The 17297-nt window shown below is 48.0% G+C and overlaps 1 protein-coding gene across 1 annotated transcript in view; it reads right to left on the bottom strand.

The window, feature by feature from the left end:
* WTIP (WT1 interacting protein) overlaps positions 1-17297 on the bottom strand; it is a 71184-nt gene that overhangs the window by 41670 nt on the left and 12217 nt on the right. The window lies entirely within an intron of this gene.

The following is a 17297-nucleotide window of genomic DNA, read 5'->3' as shown; positions in this document are numbered from 1 at the left end:
GCCTGCGTGAGTCCTTTGGGACCTTCTTGTGTCTATCCAACCCATGTGAAGACAGAGCCAGAACCCACTCAGTTTTCAACAAATGGGGCACAGGGACTCTCCTTCTTAGGGGAAGAGGACGGAATCTGCTTCTCCATCTTTCGAAGGCCGGGAGATCACATTAGCCACTGCCTCCACCTGCAGTCACCTTGCTTCCAGATCCCTATGGAGCAGTAGCCAGAAAACACACTGACTGAACCAGAAATAACAATGATGACTATAGTTTCAGGTGGGTAGCAGTAGAAGAGCAAGATCTTGGAAACCAAGCCCTATCAGGAAAGGCTGAGGGAGTTGGGAATGTTCAGTCTGGAGGAGGTTGAGCAGGGACAGGATTGCTCTCTTTCAGTATTTGAAGGGCTGTAACTTAGAGGAGGGCAGGGGGCTGTTCCTGTTGGCAGCAGAGGCTAGGACTCACAATAATGGGGTTAAATTGCAGGTGGAAAGGTACCACCTGGATATTAGGAAAAAGATTTTTACAGTAAGAGTTGTTTGACAGTGGAATCAGCTACCTAGAGAGTTGGAGAGCTCCCCCTCACTAGCAGTCTTTAAGCAGAGGCTGGACAAACACTTGTCAGGGATGCTCTAGGCCAGGGGTGTCAAACATAAGGCCGGCGGGTGAGATCTGGCCCCCTTGAAAGCTCTTATCTGGCCCGCAAGCCAGATGAGGCAGCCACACACGCACACACACACGCTCTTGATCTGGGTTGGCAAGGCATGGCCCAGCCCGACCAAGTGACACTGGAAGGAGATGGGGAGGGATTTGGACTGAGGATGACTAAAGGAATGTGAGGGAAAGCACCGCAAGGAGAATGTGGCAGAGGGAAGCCAGGTGAGTTCAACATATTGCCCCTACAAAAGCGGCTTTCTCAAAATTGGGTTTCATTCTCAAAGGTGAATACACAATACACAGGCTGGTGGGAGCAATCCTAAGCAGGTCTCCTCAGGTCCCATTTTATACAGTGGAACTTATTCCCAAGAGCATGGCAGCCACCATCCCATTGACCCCCTGAGGTGCCTTCCCTCCACGAAAACCACCAAGGAAGCATCGCCCCATCTCAGCTGCGGAGCCCTCCATGCTAAAGTGTCTGCTCAGCCCTGCCTCGGCTAAAGCTTTTTGCCCCATTCACCAAGTTTATTTTTGGAAATGCAAACGATCCTCTGGCACGTCACCACCACCATCTGCCTCCCTCCAGAAGCCAAGCGCATCGCTGCCCGGCTGATACTCCGAGCCAGTAGCAGCAGCCTCTTTCGCGTACCCCATTTCCATTCCGAGGATGGCAAAAGTCCATTTCCTAATGAATCGTCCTGTCTTTTGAGATCTCATTCACAAATATGGCTAGATGCAGTGGACTCTCCTGGGAAACACAGCGGCCAGAGGATATGCTCCTGTTTTCTCCGCTCCTGAGACATCAGACCAACGAAAACAGATCGCTGGTCCATCCCCAAAGCGGACAAAAGCCGTTAGCTGTCTTGCTGGTCCAGAATCAAAATGAAGCAACCAAAAAAAAAAAAGGGGGGGGGAGTTTAACTCAACCTAGAAGTTGAATCAAAACAAAAGGGTTGAGCTGAACAACGCTAAAATAACAACAAATATATAAGTTTTAATATGGTGCACAGCATCCCAGGCTAGCCTGATCTCGTCAGATCTCGGAAGCTAAGAAGGGTCAGCCCTGGTTAGTATTTGGATGGGAGACCACCAAGGAAGACCAGGGTTTGCCAGTGCCTTCCTCTGAGGTGGTTTGCCAGTGCCTTCCTCTGCACAGCAACCCTGGTATTCCTTGGTGGTCTCCCATCCAAATACTAACCAGGGCTGACCCTGCTTAGCTTCTGAGATCTGACGAGATCAGGCTAGCCTGGGCCATCCAGGTCAGGGCTAAAAGATATCTACCACACTTAAAATCTGTAGCTCTGTGGAAACATTGATTTTTCGAACTTGGGTTCCAACTGGGCAGCGTATCCTTCTTCTCATGTTTGAAGGGCTAAACATTTTTCATGCTCTGAAGTGATCAAGATCTCTGCATAGCTGAAAATTTGCACTCTCCCCTGACTGCCCAGTCAAGAGATCTGTTTAACTCAAAAGCTGGCACACTCCCCCCCACACACACACACACATACACACTCAATAAGAAGGAGGAGGAGAAGGAGGAGGAGGAGAAGAAGAGTTGGTTTTTATATGCCGACTTTCTCTACCACTTAAAGAAGAATCAAACCAGCTTACAATTGCCTCCCCCTCCCCACAACAGACACCCTGTGAGGTAGGTGGGACTGACAGAGCTCTAAGAGAACTGTGACTAGCCCAAGGTCACCCAGCTATCTTCATGTGTAGGAGTATGGAAACAAATCCAGTTCACTGGATTAGCATCCGCTGCTCATGTGGAGGAGTGGGTAATCAAACACGGTTCTCCAGATCAGAGTCCACCGCTCCAAACCACCGCCCTTAACCACTACACCATGCTGGGTGACCTTGGTCTAAAGGATCACTTTATTTATTTTGCATATCCAGCCCTTGCAAAAATCAGCTGGAATCCCCCCCATGCACTTTGCTATCTCCCCCACTGTCAACATTTTAACAGTAAGCTTATTTGCAGCCTCAACTTGCCTCTGTTATCTGTGTTATTCTGTAAGGCACTAGCAATGAATAACACTACATAAATAATCATTTTATTACTAGTGTATAAAAGTCTAGTTCTTGGCATACCTCACGGAATAAAATCCAGCACACATGCAATAAATGGAAATAACCTTATGGCACAAGTAATCAAACAGAACCTTTCATCCTAGACCAGAGGACCGATATCACACTCCTATCGCTGATATGGTAAAAGTCACCTGATAAACTAGGAAAGGACTTGGGAATGCAGAAGTTCCCTCTTAACGACACAGATGGAAAGAATGGAGAAGTTCTGTAGCAAAGATTTAAATATAAACCATAAACCAGTATTAACTATATAAACCAGTATGACAAGGATTCCGAAAAAGGCTTGGACATACATTATTAAAAATGAAAATTAACCGACAGCGTGCATGTGCGGGGGGGGGGGTACAGCCCTCCCATGGGAACTTTTCCAAAGGAAGGATTTTGATTATTGACCCCATCTAAAAGCCTACTGAACGTGTCAGATAGAAAGCTAATTTCCAACCTCATGTCCTTAATCAGTACCCCCACAAAGTGGGGGGGGGGGGACGACCCTATGTTTTCAGAAGCATCTTTTCCCATAAAAAAGTAACCTTGACATTTGGGTGGGGCAGTTCAGCGTTGAGTATATTAAAGGGAAGGCTCTGAAATTTGCTGAGAGTCTTACACACCTCCTCCAAAATGAAATATCTTTCCCCTCCACTGCAAGCATGTGATGACAATCTTGTCTCTAGCATGGTAAGCGTGGGACATTTCCCTCAGGTGAAAACTGAGGAAACTGAAGAGATACTCTTCCCCACCCATAAGGGCTGCACCACCTCACAAATACAGGTATGAATCAAGCTTTCAAGCATATTCTCGGTGTGGACGCCCCCTGGATTCTTCCCTTCAAGGCCAGCCTGCCCATGTGGCAAACAGCAGGGTGTGGGGGACAATGAAGACTGCAAATGTGCAGCCATAAGCACATTCACCTCCTGGCTTTATCAAAATTGTTGAACTAGATAGAGCCCTGTGGCACAGAGAGGTAAGCTGCAGTACTGCAGTCAAAAGCTCTGCTCACGACCTGAGTTCGATCCCGGCGGAAGTTGGTTTCAGGTAGCCAGCTCAAGGTTGACTCAGCCTTCCATCCTTCCGAGGTTGGTGAAATGAGTACCCAGCTTGCTGGGGGTAAGGGAAGACGACTGGGGAAGGCAATGGCAAACCACCCCACAAACATAAGTCTGCCTACTAAACGTCAGGATGTGACGTCACCCCATGGGTCAGGAATGACCCTGTGCTTGCACAGGGGACTACCTTTACCTTTTACCTAGCAGCAAATCACAGATTTAGAAACAGCAAAGTAAACATTTTATTCATTTATACCCCACCTTTCTCCCCAAGGTGAATCCAAACAGCTATCCATCCAACCCTACAGCACAAACCCACAACTTCATCAAGCCTACAAGAGGCCACCATGCAAATCTAGAAATGTCTCCCCCCCACACCCATGCCAAATTGCATCATTTGTGGTCACAGAAGCCAGGGAACAAAACACAACTTAAACCACACTGGCATCAGGCATCTAAAAATCACATTTTGCTATCCCCATTATAGATGCTACCAAATCTCACCGTCACACTGCTCCCACTTAGAAAATCCTTGACTCCTCTTCACTTAACTGGATTCTTTACATTTCATGCTTGTTTTTCATTTCTTCGCGCGTATTTTCCACTACCCCCATTACAATTTGGCCAGTTTTTAACGTCATTTGAGCGTCAAAGGGTATATGCAATAATGTAAGCCAAACAAAAGAATCCAGAACGTCCGCAAGGAAAGCAGGCAAAGAAAAAAAGGCAGACAACATATTCAAATAAAACCTAAAACTGCATTATCTGTACATCTTTAAGCAGAAGTCGCCGCTGAAGCCCGGATGGTTTCATCCATGCCAGAACAAGCTGCCTGGAAAAGATTAAAGCGGGAATGGCAGAGAAAAGGCAGCTGGGGGGGAAAGGTGAGAAGGCAACACTTTTGTTGATTGCAAGTTGGAAAGCAAAAGGCTTTTCTGTCAGAATCTTACAACAGAGTCAACTGATTCGGGTCAAAGCCGAAGCCTGAAGCTAGTTTGCTTCACAGGGTGCCTTAAGTTTCCACTTCGGACCAAACTACTGACAAACTCCGCAGCCGAATTGGCTCTCCCAGGCTGGATGCTGGTCTGGCCGGCTTCCACACTGCCTTTAATGCAGAACGGCAATGTGGAAACAGTCCCAACGCATTCCCTGTCATTTTGCTCTGAGCAAGCTTCACGCCCCCCCCCCCCCATGACTCAAGTCAGTAAACCCAGGGAGTAAACCCACCCTCACTAGAGTTTACATATGTTGAGACATGGGAAGATGCCAGCCCTTGCGCCAGGGATGCCAGATGCCCAGAAATGCCCATTTCCCCAGCCTGCCCCATCAGGAAGCCCACGAGGTTTTCTTTTCCGGAAACATTGCGGGAAACCTGCCAATGCTCTACGTTGACTTGGGATCCAAGTTAGCTACCTAAGAATGTAAGAAAAGCCATGTTGGGTCAGACTAAGGCCCATCAAGTCCAGCAGTCTGTTCACACAGTGGCCAACTAGATGCCTCTAGGAAGCCCACAAGCAAGACAACTGCAGCAGCTCCATCCTGCCTGTGTTCCACAGCACCTAATATATTCGGCATGCTCCTCTGATCCAGGTATGCATCATGACTACTATTCATTTTGACTAGTAGCCACGAATACCCCTTTCCTCCATGAACATGTCCACTCCCCTCTTAAAGCCTTCCAAGTTGGCAGCCATCACCACATCCTGGCGCAGGGAGTTCCACAATTTAACTATGCGTTGTGTGAAGAAATACTTCCTTTTATCTGTTTTGAATCTCTCACCCTCCAGCTTCAGCAGATGACCCCGCGTTCTACTATTACGAGAGAAGGAGAAAAGCTTCTCCCTACGTGTTGGGACATCTTAATGCAGTGGAGCATCAGAGGACACAGGCCCACGGCCTGTCCTGTCAGGAAGCCCAAAAGGCCAGACCCAGGTTTCCTTTTCCTGCCCCAAACTCTACCTTATCCAGGGGGAGGGAAGCTCTGGGGCTGGTCCATGAGCAGCACAGAAATGCAGAAAGGCAGATTTAAGCTGCTGCCTCCCAGACAGGATCACCATGCAAGTGGCTGGAGGCAGAGACACACATCCCAGCCTGCAGACAGGGAACAAAGAGAGAGCCATGGAGCCAGCTGAGCCTCCAGCCTCCGCGGCCCAGAGAAGGAGCAGTGGTCTAAGGAGGCAAGGCAGCACGCTGGAGTATCATGAGTTCCAGCCCTGGATGCTTTCTGTTTTCTCTTCCTCTCAAGGGGGGCTGCCCTAGAGACCCCCCTCCTTTTTCCGCTTCCGTACCGCACCACAAGCAGGGCTTTACCTTCTTCACCACTGGCAGGAGATTTCTGGGCGGAGCCTGAGGAGGGCGGGGTTTTGGGAGGGACTTCGATGCCATAGAGTCCCGTTGCCAAAGCGGCCATTTCCTCCAGGTGAACTGATCTCTGTCGGCTGGAGATCAGCTGTAATAGCAGGAGATCAGCTAGTGACTGGAGGTTAAACAACCACAGTGGCACTACTGGCAATTATCACTCACATACATGTTTATGCCTAAAGTGAATATAATGAGCAATTCATACAATAGCAAAATTACAACCAAACAGTTGTTACAAGCATTACAATACACAGTGCAAAAAGCTACAGTGCATCAAAGTAACTTGATAAGTTTTCCAAAGTAGGTCCAATCTTTGCAATGCACAGTCTGTCAATCAAGTACAAAGTTCACAGTTGCCAATATAATGGGTATCCGGTAAATCTTCCCATTTCGCATCAGCTTCTTCAATAAAGGCAATCCTATGAATAAATTGTTTCATGGAACCTATGTTCTGTAAAAAAACGTGGCACTAGATATTTTGTTTAGTGACTGGAGGTTGGCAACCCTAGCGTGGGGAGGGCCCTAAGTGCCTTGATCGTCCCCAGGTGAGGCCCCCTCATTGCTTCCCAAGTGGCATGGGAATAGCTTAAGCATCTCCTTGGAGGGACATCTCCCAGTTCTCAAATAAATGAAGGGGCATTGGTTACGCCTGCGCTATGTTGCCCAGAGCTCGAGCTCACCAGGAGAACCGTAATAATTGCAGTGCTGGCATGAAAAGGTCACGGCAGCCAAAGTATCAGATATAATGGGTGTTCTTGAAAGTCTTGAAAGAAGAGCCCCGTGGCACAGAGTGGTAAAGCTGCAGTACTGCAGTCAAAAGCTCTGCTCACGACCTGAGTTCGATCCCGACGGAAGTCGGTTTCAGGTAGCCAGCTCAAGGTTGACTCAGCCTTCCATCCTTCCGAGGTCGGTAAAATGAGCACCCAGCTTGCTGGGGGTAAAGGGAAGATGACTGGGGAAGGCCCTGGCAAATCACTCCGTCAACAAAAAGTCTGCCTAGTAAACGTCGGGATGTGACGTCACCCCATGGGTCAGGAATGACCCGGTGCTTGCTCAGGGGACCTTTACCTTTTACTTGAAAGTCTCAGATGCCACCATTCCCACATTATTCCAAGAAATGGGATGTGCAGAAAGAGGCTGCTTCAGTTCTTAGTGGCTCATGTTGAACTAGATTGGGAAATGCAAACTAGACACCAAGTTTGAGAAACAGCGTGGTGTAGTGGTTAAGAGCGGTGGTTTGGAGCGGTGGACTCTTATCTGGAGAACCGGGTTTTATTCCCCACTCCTCCACATGAGCAGCGGATTCTAATCTGGTGAACCGGGTTGGTTTCCCCGCTCCTACTCATGAAGCCAGCTGGGTGACCTTGGGCTAGTCACAGTTCTCTTAAAGCTCTCAGCCCCACCTACTTCACAGGGTGTCTGTTGTGGGGAGAGGAAGGAAAGGTGATTGTAAGCCGGTTTGATTCTTCCTTAAGTGGTAGAGAAAGTCGGTATATAAAAACCAACTCTTTTTCTAAAATAGACTGTGCTGCTTCAGACTACAGATGGCAGATCATAGAGGGTCACATTTTGGGATGGCTCCCCTATGTTAAAGGCTCTCTGCAAACTGAAAAGGGACAGAAGCTTTCTCCCTGCTGTTTTAGGTTTCAGTTTGCAGGGAATTATTCATGCAAAGGAATATTCAACTCTGGAATCCATAATCTGCAGACTGACGTAAGGCAAGTCTATTTTACCGCCTCTGCTTTTCACCAGTGCATTTTCCAGCATGTATAAACCAGGACTGGGTGCAACGCTCGACTTGCTCACCACTAAAAGAGTGTTTGCCATCTACTCTCACAAAAAAATGGAAAACCAGAGATTGGGTCCTTTAAGGGAAAAGGTTAAAGCTTAATTCTGCGGGTTGAAGAGAAAAGCAAGTATTTTAGCTGATGGGCAGGAGCTCCGTATCTAGTTACCAAAACAGCCAGCTGATACACAGGGTCAAACATTTTTTCCTCTCCGTTATATTACTGCCTGCTGTGAATAATTCCATGCAAGCCAGTCTGCTTGTTCCAGTTCTCATACACTTTATTTCACCAGGCAAAAGAGATGCTGAAATCAAGATTAAAAATATAGATCCGTTCATGCTAAGAGAATGACTTGTACCCGACAAAGCGTCAACAGAAGGCTGATTTCCCCATGTTCTTCTCCACTCCTGCAGGCGTTTATAGCATCTGGGAAAATCATTTCTCGGGTGGCGGGACCCACATGAAAGAATAGCTGCATGGGCTGGGGGGTGTTGAGGTTGCCCCCTCCGCTCAGTTCTGTCAGCCAACCTCACCAATGCGAGGAGGAGGAGGAGGAGGAAGGGCAATTTCACCCCTTCACGCTTTTTCCTGCAGCTCCCTCCCAGAGCAGAGCAGATGTTCCTTCCACAAATGTTCCACAACCTCAGGAATGAGATTTCTGTGGGTCAGAAGGGACTGCAGGAAAAGAGGCGAAGGCAGGAAAATTCCCCACACTTTCCACTGACGTGTCACTGGACACAAGCCCATATCAACAATCCATTTGGTAAAAGGGGCGCAAACTCTCCGAGGCGCCCTGGGAAACTATATGTTTCTTTAACTTGTTCCCCTCCGTCTGAACGATCAGAAATTTTTCCAAAGCAAAACCTCCGGCGAACAGAGTCGGGCATTCATTCGCAAGCTCCCAAATACCTTCTGCGTTAAGCACCCCCGGACAAGTGCCGCATTCTCCCTCTGCACCTTGGCTGGGCACTGCGTTGCATTCCTTCCTCCTTTCATATCCAAGTCAACATTTTCACATATGACAGAGAAAAGGTCAAATGTGGCAGCTGCCCTGCTTGAGGTATTTTAAACAGATTGTTGATTAAACAGAGAGCCTTATCCTAGAAGTCACTCAGGTTTGCCTTCCCACACACAAAGAAAATGTCCTTATGTGGAGGTACACAAAATCCAGAGACAGACAGAGGCAGACAGACAATGGTGTTTTATGCATGGTTGCTTAACCCTCCTTTATTCCCTGTTTCAGCCAGGATCGAATTTTTGGGTATGCCCGTTAGCTCATTCCTTGGAAGCTCAACACTGCTTCAACGCAAAACGAACCCGGCTTTTCCCATTCCTCTTCTTGCCCGAATTAAACCGTGGATCCTGGCTCATTCCAGAATCACTGAGCGAGCGTACAACTTTCTCGGGGTTGAGCTTCGCCCCACCCTTTTCCAAGCCCCTCTTCAAGGCAGCATGCAGATAGCCAAACAGGGGAAGCATAGAAGATTGGCTTCTCTCACAGCCAATCACGAAGCAGGGTGTAAAGAGGCAGGGATTCAAGTGCTGCCTGCTTCCTGCTACCTTGGAGCTCTTTCTGAGCAAAAGAAAGGCTTTTTAAAAATGATTTCTCCCCACCCCCTTCTTTCAGATTGCTCCGTTTTTTTGTTCTTAAAATGCTTTTTTATGCGGCAGTTGGGTTTGGGGGGAAGGAAATCTTCTCTCGCGAGGTAAGCCAATTACAGAGCAGCATTTAAAGGGGTGGGACTTGATTTGAACTTGGGGGACTGCTTTTCTGTATTCATGGCTCGATTAGTACACAGTTTCGTCCCTGATCATTCCAGCCAATGCATACAGTTTCCCCCAACCTGGGTTACTTTGATCCTGGCTGAAACGGGGAATAAAGGAGGCTAAAGCGACCATGCATAAATGACCAACTTCACATAACCCTGCTTGAGTTCACTCCCAAAGTGGAGTGAACACCTCACCTACAGCCTGGAACTAACTCCATATGCTTGTCAGTCCTCAGATGTGGATTTAGAGACAGTATGGAGTAGTGGGCTGAATGCCAGAATAGGATCTGGGAGGCCCAGGTTCGAATCCCTGCTCTGCCATGGAATCTTGCAGGATGACCCTGGGCCGGTCACACACACTCTTAGCCTATGCTATTTCACAGGGTTGTTGTGAGGAAAAAACAGAGGAGAACTGACTGATGTGGGCTGCTTTGGGTCCCCACTGGCGAGAAAGGTGGAATATAAGTGAAGTAAACAAAATTTAGTATAAAACAAATACTGTATAACATTGTTAGATGACAATCACCATTTAAGAACAACCAAGCCCATATAACTTTACAGATAAAAGGACAATGGGTCTGAGCCAGGCCAACCCGAATCTAGGCTTCTCTAGTTCAGTTCAGCAGCTGGAACCGAAGACACCTAAACAGTGGCACCCATTTTCTGGATGAGTCACAGGCAGAAGATGATCAGCCCCCTAGTATTTATCCCACACCTGACCAATCCACAGCTACCCTAGAAACTGCCTACCCTGGTGGCCGTGGAAAGTGCTGTCAAGTCTAGAGACTGCCATCCACAAAGGCTGACGTTGCACCTTCTCAGCCTCAGAATCAGAGGTTCCTGGTTCAGACTGCTGAGTCCTCAACAGACAGTCCCTCCGCTGTGGTACCAGAGGACCAAATCTGGCCCCATTGCATCCATTTCTCTTCCCACTGACATGAAGCTGGCTTATACTGAATCAGACTCTTGGTCCATCAAAGTCAGTATTGTCTACTCAGACCGGCAGCGGCTCTCCAGGGTCTCAGGCTGAGGCCTTCCACATCACGTACTACCAGATTCTATTAAACGGAGATGCTGGGGATTGAAACGGGGAGTTTCTGCATACCAACTAGATGTTCCACCACTGAGCCACAGCCCCCTCCAAGGGTGGGGTTTGGAGAGGGGAGGGACTTCAATGCCAGAGAGTTCAATTGTCAAAGTGGCCATTTTCTCCAGGGGAAATTATCGCTATCAGCTGGAGATAGCAGATCTCCAGCTAATACCTGGAAGTTGGCTACCAAGTTATGCACCATCAACTTGCTTCTGACTTATGGCAACCCTATGAACTGATGACCTCCAAAATGTCCTATCACTTACTGCCTTGCTAAGGTCTTGCAAACTGAGAGCTGTGGCTGCCTTTATTCAGTCAATCCATCTCATGTTGGGTCTTCCTCATTTCCTCCCATCTTTCACTTTTCCTAGCAAGGCCATTAACCTTTGGAAATGGAGGGGAACATAAACAGAGACATCCGAGGAGCCGCTGTCCCTCTTGGAGGGAGGAGGAGGAGAAGAAGAAGAAGTAGTGTTGGTTTTTATATGCTGACTTTCTCTACCACTTAAGGGAGAATCAAACTGGCTTACAACCACCTTCCCCTCCCCACAACAGACACCCTGTGAGGTAGGTGGGGCTGAGAAAACTGTGACTCGCCCAAGGTCACCCAGCTGGCTTCCTGTGTAGGAGTGGGGAAACAAATCCAGTTCACCAGATTAGCCTCCACCACTCATCTGGAGGAGTGGGGAATCAAACCCAGTTCTTCAGACCAGAGTCCACCATTCCAAACCACTGCTCTTAACCATGCTGGCTCTATGACAAAGGCAACCCAAAGCATCTGGTGGCCAGTGCAGCAGGGCAAGCAACTGTTTGTGCCCCCTCGCCTCCACTCCAGGGAAAGTCTCCCACCCATCTCTTGAAACTGCTGGCAGCCGCTCCAAGACTAGTACTTCTTTAACACATTTCTATCCAGCACTCTCGGTAAAAATGCTTCTGAGATGGCCAGTGGTACTAAGCACAATAAAAGGATAAAACCCAGTAAGCACAGCGGGGAGATTGTTAATAAAAAGTAAGAAAAAAAGGCAGCAGGGTGGAGTGGGGAGGAAAGACAGATACAATAAACAGAAGCAGCAACGCTCCGATTGTCATATCAGCGTCAACGAAATGGGGGCAAAACTCAAGATTAAATCCAGCCATCCCCGACGATAGGAGGAATAGCAAAGACGGAAATACCAGAAGAGAGGGAATCACTTAACAAAAGGCTTGAGAAAATTAAAAAAAAAACATTCTTTTCCCTGAATGCCAGCAAGGCAACAAAGTGGATGCCAGGAGAAATTCTGTGGGGAGAGAGTTCCAAAAGTCTTGGCTTGGCAACAAAGGAAGCCCTGTCCCTGGGCCCAGCCACCTCCCTTCTGATAGCAAAGGCACACAGGGCAGGACTTCTGAGCGTGACCTCAGGCGAGTTCATGGAAAAGAAGCTATTTCTTCAAATGCCCCCATCCAAGACCATTTAGGGGCTTGACGGGTGATAGCCGGGACTTCGAGTTCTGCCTGAAAGATAACTGGCAGCAGGGACCAGCCTTGTGAAACCGGAAAGCAACCCCCGTCACTCACACCGACAAGAAGACGACGACGAGTTGGTTTTTATATGCCGACTTTCTCTACCACTTGAAGAATCAATCCGGCTTACAATCACTTCCCCTCCCCACAACAGACACTCTGTGAGGTAGGCGGGGTGGAAAGAGCTCTAAGAGAGCTGTGACTAGCCCAAGGTCACCCAGCTGGCTTCATGTGTAGGAGATGGGAAACAAATCCAGTTCACACATGAACACATGAAGCTGCCTTATACTGTATCAGGCCCTTGGTCCATCAGAGTCAGTATTGTCTACTCAGACTGGCAGCAGCTCTCCATGCTCTCAGGCAGGGGTCTTTCACATCACCTACTTGCCTGGTCCCTTTAACTGGAGATGCCAGGGATTGAACCTGGGACCTTCTGCATGCCAAGCAGATGTTGTACCACTGAGCCACGGCCCTTACCACCAGATTAGCCTCTGCTGCTCATGTGGAGGAGTGGGGAATCAAACCTGGTTCTCCAGAGTCCACTGCTCCAAACCACCGCTCTTAACCACTACACCATGCTGGTGTTGTGGCAGCATTTTGGACCATAGAAGGTTCCTGAGAGGCTGCAAAGTTAGCCTCATACAGATGCACGTAGCAGTAGTCTAACACTGGGAAGGGCTGTGGCTCAGTGGGAGAGCATCTGCTTGGCATACAGAAGGTCCCAGGTTCAATCCCCGGCATCTCCAGTTAAAAGGACTAGGCAAGTAGATGATGGGAAAGGCCTCTCTGCTGAGAGACCCTGGAGCGTCGCTGCCGGTCTGAGTAGACAACACTAACTTTGATGGACCAAGGGTCTGGTTCAGCATAAGGCAGCTTCATGTGTGTATTCAGTCAGAGCCTGGTAGCCGTGGCCAAATCATGCACCTCATGGAAGAGGCTGCAGCTGTCATCCCAACCAAAGCCACCAACAGGCGCCACCATCCCCGACGCTTTGGAAACTCAACCAGCAAAAACCGACTTGAAGGAAGGACTAAAGGTACCTAGGATTGACCGTGTCAACCACCCAAGTTACTTCCAAGATCCCAGAGGATCATTTGGGGCTTTGGAAGGAGCACCAGACAAAATGTGGTGTTGGAGGAGAGTATTACGGATACCGTGGACAGCCAAAAAGACAAATCAGCGGATTCCAGATCAAATAAAGCCTGAATTCTCCCTAGAAGCTAAAATTACTAAACTGAGGCTATTGCAGTTTGGTCACATTATGAGAAGACAAGAGTCACTGAAAAAGACAAAAGTGCTAGGAAAAGTTGAAGGCAGCAGGAAAAGAGGGAGACCCAAATACGAGATTGACTGGTTCAATTAAGGAAGCCCTCAGTCTGCAAGACCTGAGCAAGGCTGTTAACGATAGGATGTTTTGGTGGACACTGATTCATAGGGTCGCCATGAGTTGGAAGCGACTTGACAGCACTTAACATACACACACCAGCCAAAAAGCCCAAGGGCTGCCAGAAATCCATCCACCTGCCTCTTTGGATAAGACCACCTCAATCATCCATTGTGACACCCAACTTATGCCCATATTGGGCAAAAACACATGGTCGCTTTAGCCTCCTTTATTCCCTGTTTCAGCCAGGATTTAGCCGGGATCGAATGCACATTTGGCGAAACGCATGCGCTCGATCCTGGCTGAAACAGGGAATAAAGGAGGCTAAAGTGACCATGTGTTTTCGCCCATTAAGTTCTTCGCAGTGGTTCCTTTCAGTTTCCAAATTCAGTTCAAGGTGCTGCTTGACGACCTTCCGATCCGAGCCCTTCACACTCAACACACGCCAAGGACTGCTTCTTCCTATATAAACCTGTGCGGTATCTCTGCTCTTCTGAGCAGCAGCTGCTGTTCAACCTCTTGAACAGTTGAGGCAGTTGAGGGCAGTGGCAGAACTAGAGTTGCCAGGTCCTTCTTTGCCACCAGCAGGTGGTTTTGGGGGCGGAACCTGAGGAGGGCGTGGTTTGGGAAGGGAAGGGACTTCAATGCCATAAAGTCCAATTGCCAAAGCAGCCATTTTCTCCCGGTGAACTGATCTCTATCGGCTGGAGATCAGTTGCAATAGCAGGAGATCTCCAGCTAGTACCTGGAGGTTAGGAAATAGATACAGGAGCGACACAAAACAAATGCAAGGTGCAAAAGTAGTGTATTCAAAAGCTACTAAATCTTAACAAGTCACGAAGTGATAAACAATCTGTACAAAAAAATCCTATATAAGTTCAATTTCGAAGAATCAAAAATATTTATTCTTGGATATGATGTTCAAATGATATGTTTCAGATGAAAAGGAGGATACGGGCAATTGTTTATCACTTCGTGACTTGTTAAGATTTAGTAGCTTTTGAATAGACTACTTTTGCACCTTGCATTTGTTTTGTGTCGCTCCTGTACCTATTTCCTAACCTTATTGCACTGGTACAGTGGTGTCTGCTTTGTTTGGCAGTACCTGGAGGTTGGCATCTCTAGGCAGAACACACTCATTCTTTTCCACTGCAAGAGCCTACACGTTCAAGGGACCTTCCCAAAAGCATGAAGGACTCCTTCCTCCCTTTAAACATTCAGACCAGACTGCAAAACTAAACGCTTAAAAAGGCCATTTGGGCCTCCTTGGTTGTCTGAATCTCTCAGGACAGTTTCACTGGCAAGCGTTGCCTTTTCACGGCATACTGCAGAAATAGTTCCTTAAATTTGTTACCACCCACGCTCAGCTTCGAAACGTTTTTAATAAATAAAATCCGCAGTTGAGTTCCAGCAAGCGGACACCAATTGAAGCAGACCTTTAAGTCCCGGCAAGGACCACGGAAGGGGGCCAGTCCCCAGACCCCCACCAGGCCTTGAGACTCAATCCTGGCAGTCTGGCAGAAGAAGAGGCAAAACACGCTTCCAGAACACGCTTCCACCATGGGTGTGGGTGGGAACAACCAGATTCTGGAAGAAGAATAACCATTAGAGAAAGCTGCCTTAACTTTTGAGCACTAAATCTGGAAACTTTTAGCAGGGAGCACGAAGGACTCCTCAACACGCAAAGCCACAGAGCGAGCATTTGCTGAGTCAACGGAAGAACATTCTGCTACGCTGTTTGCCCGCCTTGTAGAGAAAAGATGATGCGTACCGTTCATGCTTTCGGATAACATTTGTGCAGAGCATATAGCGAGTCATTGTCTCCCTGCACTGAACGGGTGCTGTTTCGGTTGGGAGACTGAGAGCACAGAGGCGTTTCTGAAAGCCACTTTACCCACACAGTCAGAGAAAACTAAAGATGCTGCAAGAAATGTTTTCCAACAACAACCAAAAAGACAAATAGAGCAAGCTGAAAACTGTCAGCTTCATCTTCAACTCCCGCCCAGTATCAGCTCCAATGGAAGGACATCATAGTAGCTCTTCTACATCAGACAAAAATTAATCTCATTCATAGGATTGCCAACTCCAGGTTGGAAAATCCTTGGATTTGGGGGTGAAGCCCAGGGAGGGTGGGGTCTAGGGAGGGGAGGGTGCTCGGCAGGGATGTGATTCCACCCTTTGGAGCTGCCCTTTCTCCCAGGGGACAAATTTCTGTGGTCTAGCGATCAGTTGTAATCTGGAGAGCCGGGTTTGATTCCCCACTCCTCCACATGAGCTGCGGATATTAATCTGGCGAAACGGGCTGGTTTCCCCACTCCTACACATGAAGCCAGCTGGGTGACCTTGGGCTAGTCACAGCTCTCGTAGAGCTCTCTCCGCCCCACCTACCTCACAGCATGTCTGTTGTGAGGAGGGGAAGGTGACTGTAGGCTGGGTTGGTTCTTCCCTAAATGGTAGAGAAAGTGGGCATATAAAAACCAACTCTTCTTCTTCTTATACCCCATTGGGGCCCTAAAGGGGCTTACGACATTCTCCCTTTCTCCACTGTATCCTCACAGCAGCCCTCTGAGGTAGGTTACTCAGCAAGCTTCCCTGGAAGAGTAAGGATTCGAACCTGGATATCCCAGATCTCAGTCTGACACTCGAACCCAGGGCAGGTGCCATTCATTTTCACGCCCTAGGCAAAGCTAACTACAAGTGCCCCTCCATTGCTAACCAATTTTCAAAATCAGATGTCTTGTAGAAAAATAAAAGCACAAAACTTGTTATAGGACATTATAATCAATTATATTCCAAAGCACTATTGTGGTACTTAACTTAAAATAAAAAATATAAATGGTCAGTTGCATTTTTTTTTCAAGAAACTAATCTGTGTAAAGCTGTGCCCCTCAGGCCAGTTCTGCGCCCCTCTGAGATCTGCGCCCTAGGCAACCGCCTAGTTCGCCTAATGGCCCTGCTCTAACCACTACTCCACACTGGCAGTTGGGCAGGGATATATATATATAAGGTATCAGTCAGACAGGTGAACTTAGAGCTCTTCACTCACTGATCCAAGCAAACTCTGCCTTTGAAGTGTAGAATCTGGTAAGGCCTTCAGGATGCGCCATCAGATGAGTCTCCGTTAATATTCACAAAGGTTCTCGTTTACAAACCACACAGGTCATCAGGATGTACAACCAGCCGCTACAGCTTGGCTGGCCCTTCCCGTCCCCATGCGCAAAATAACGGACTCTTCGAGGACCGTCAAACAACCATGGAGCAGAAAACCTGACACTATTTCCCGGTTCACAGATTAAGAATCCTCCCAGCTCTGCAAGTAGGCTGGGATTTGAACCCAGGGTCCTAGGTTCAACTCTGTCTGCACGATCGTGCCTCAGCTCCCACATAAATTTTGCCGTTCTAAAATCCTTTTTTTGGCAGCTCTTCTGTTTCCTGAAATAGGGTTCCAACTGGAAGATACACAGTGTATTTTCTCCATTTCCCACTGTTCCCGAGAGACAGAAATATTTCCGGGTTCCGGTCAAGAAAAGCAAACTGCTCATGCTTTAAAAAAAACCCAAAATAAACAAAGACCCAATTGAGAGATGCCCGTTTCGTTGCAGAACATCCAAATGCTTAAAACGCCC

The sequence above is a fragment of the Euleptes europaea genome, chromosome 17, assembly GCF_029931775.1.
Source record: "Euleptes europaea isolate rEulEur1 chromosome 17, rEulEur1.hap1, whole genome shotgun sequence".
Taxonomy (NCBI): domain Eukaryota; kingdom Metazoa; phylum Chordata; class Lepidosauria; order Squamata; family Sphaerodactylidae; genus Euleptes; species Euleptes europaea.
The sequence above is the reverse complement of the archived record's forward strand: the minus strand, read 5'-3'. Positions and strand labels throughout refer to the sequence as shown.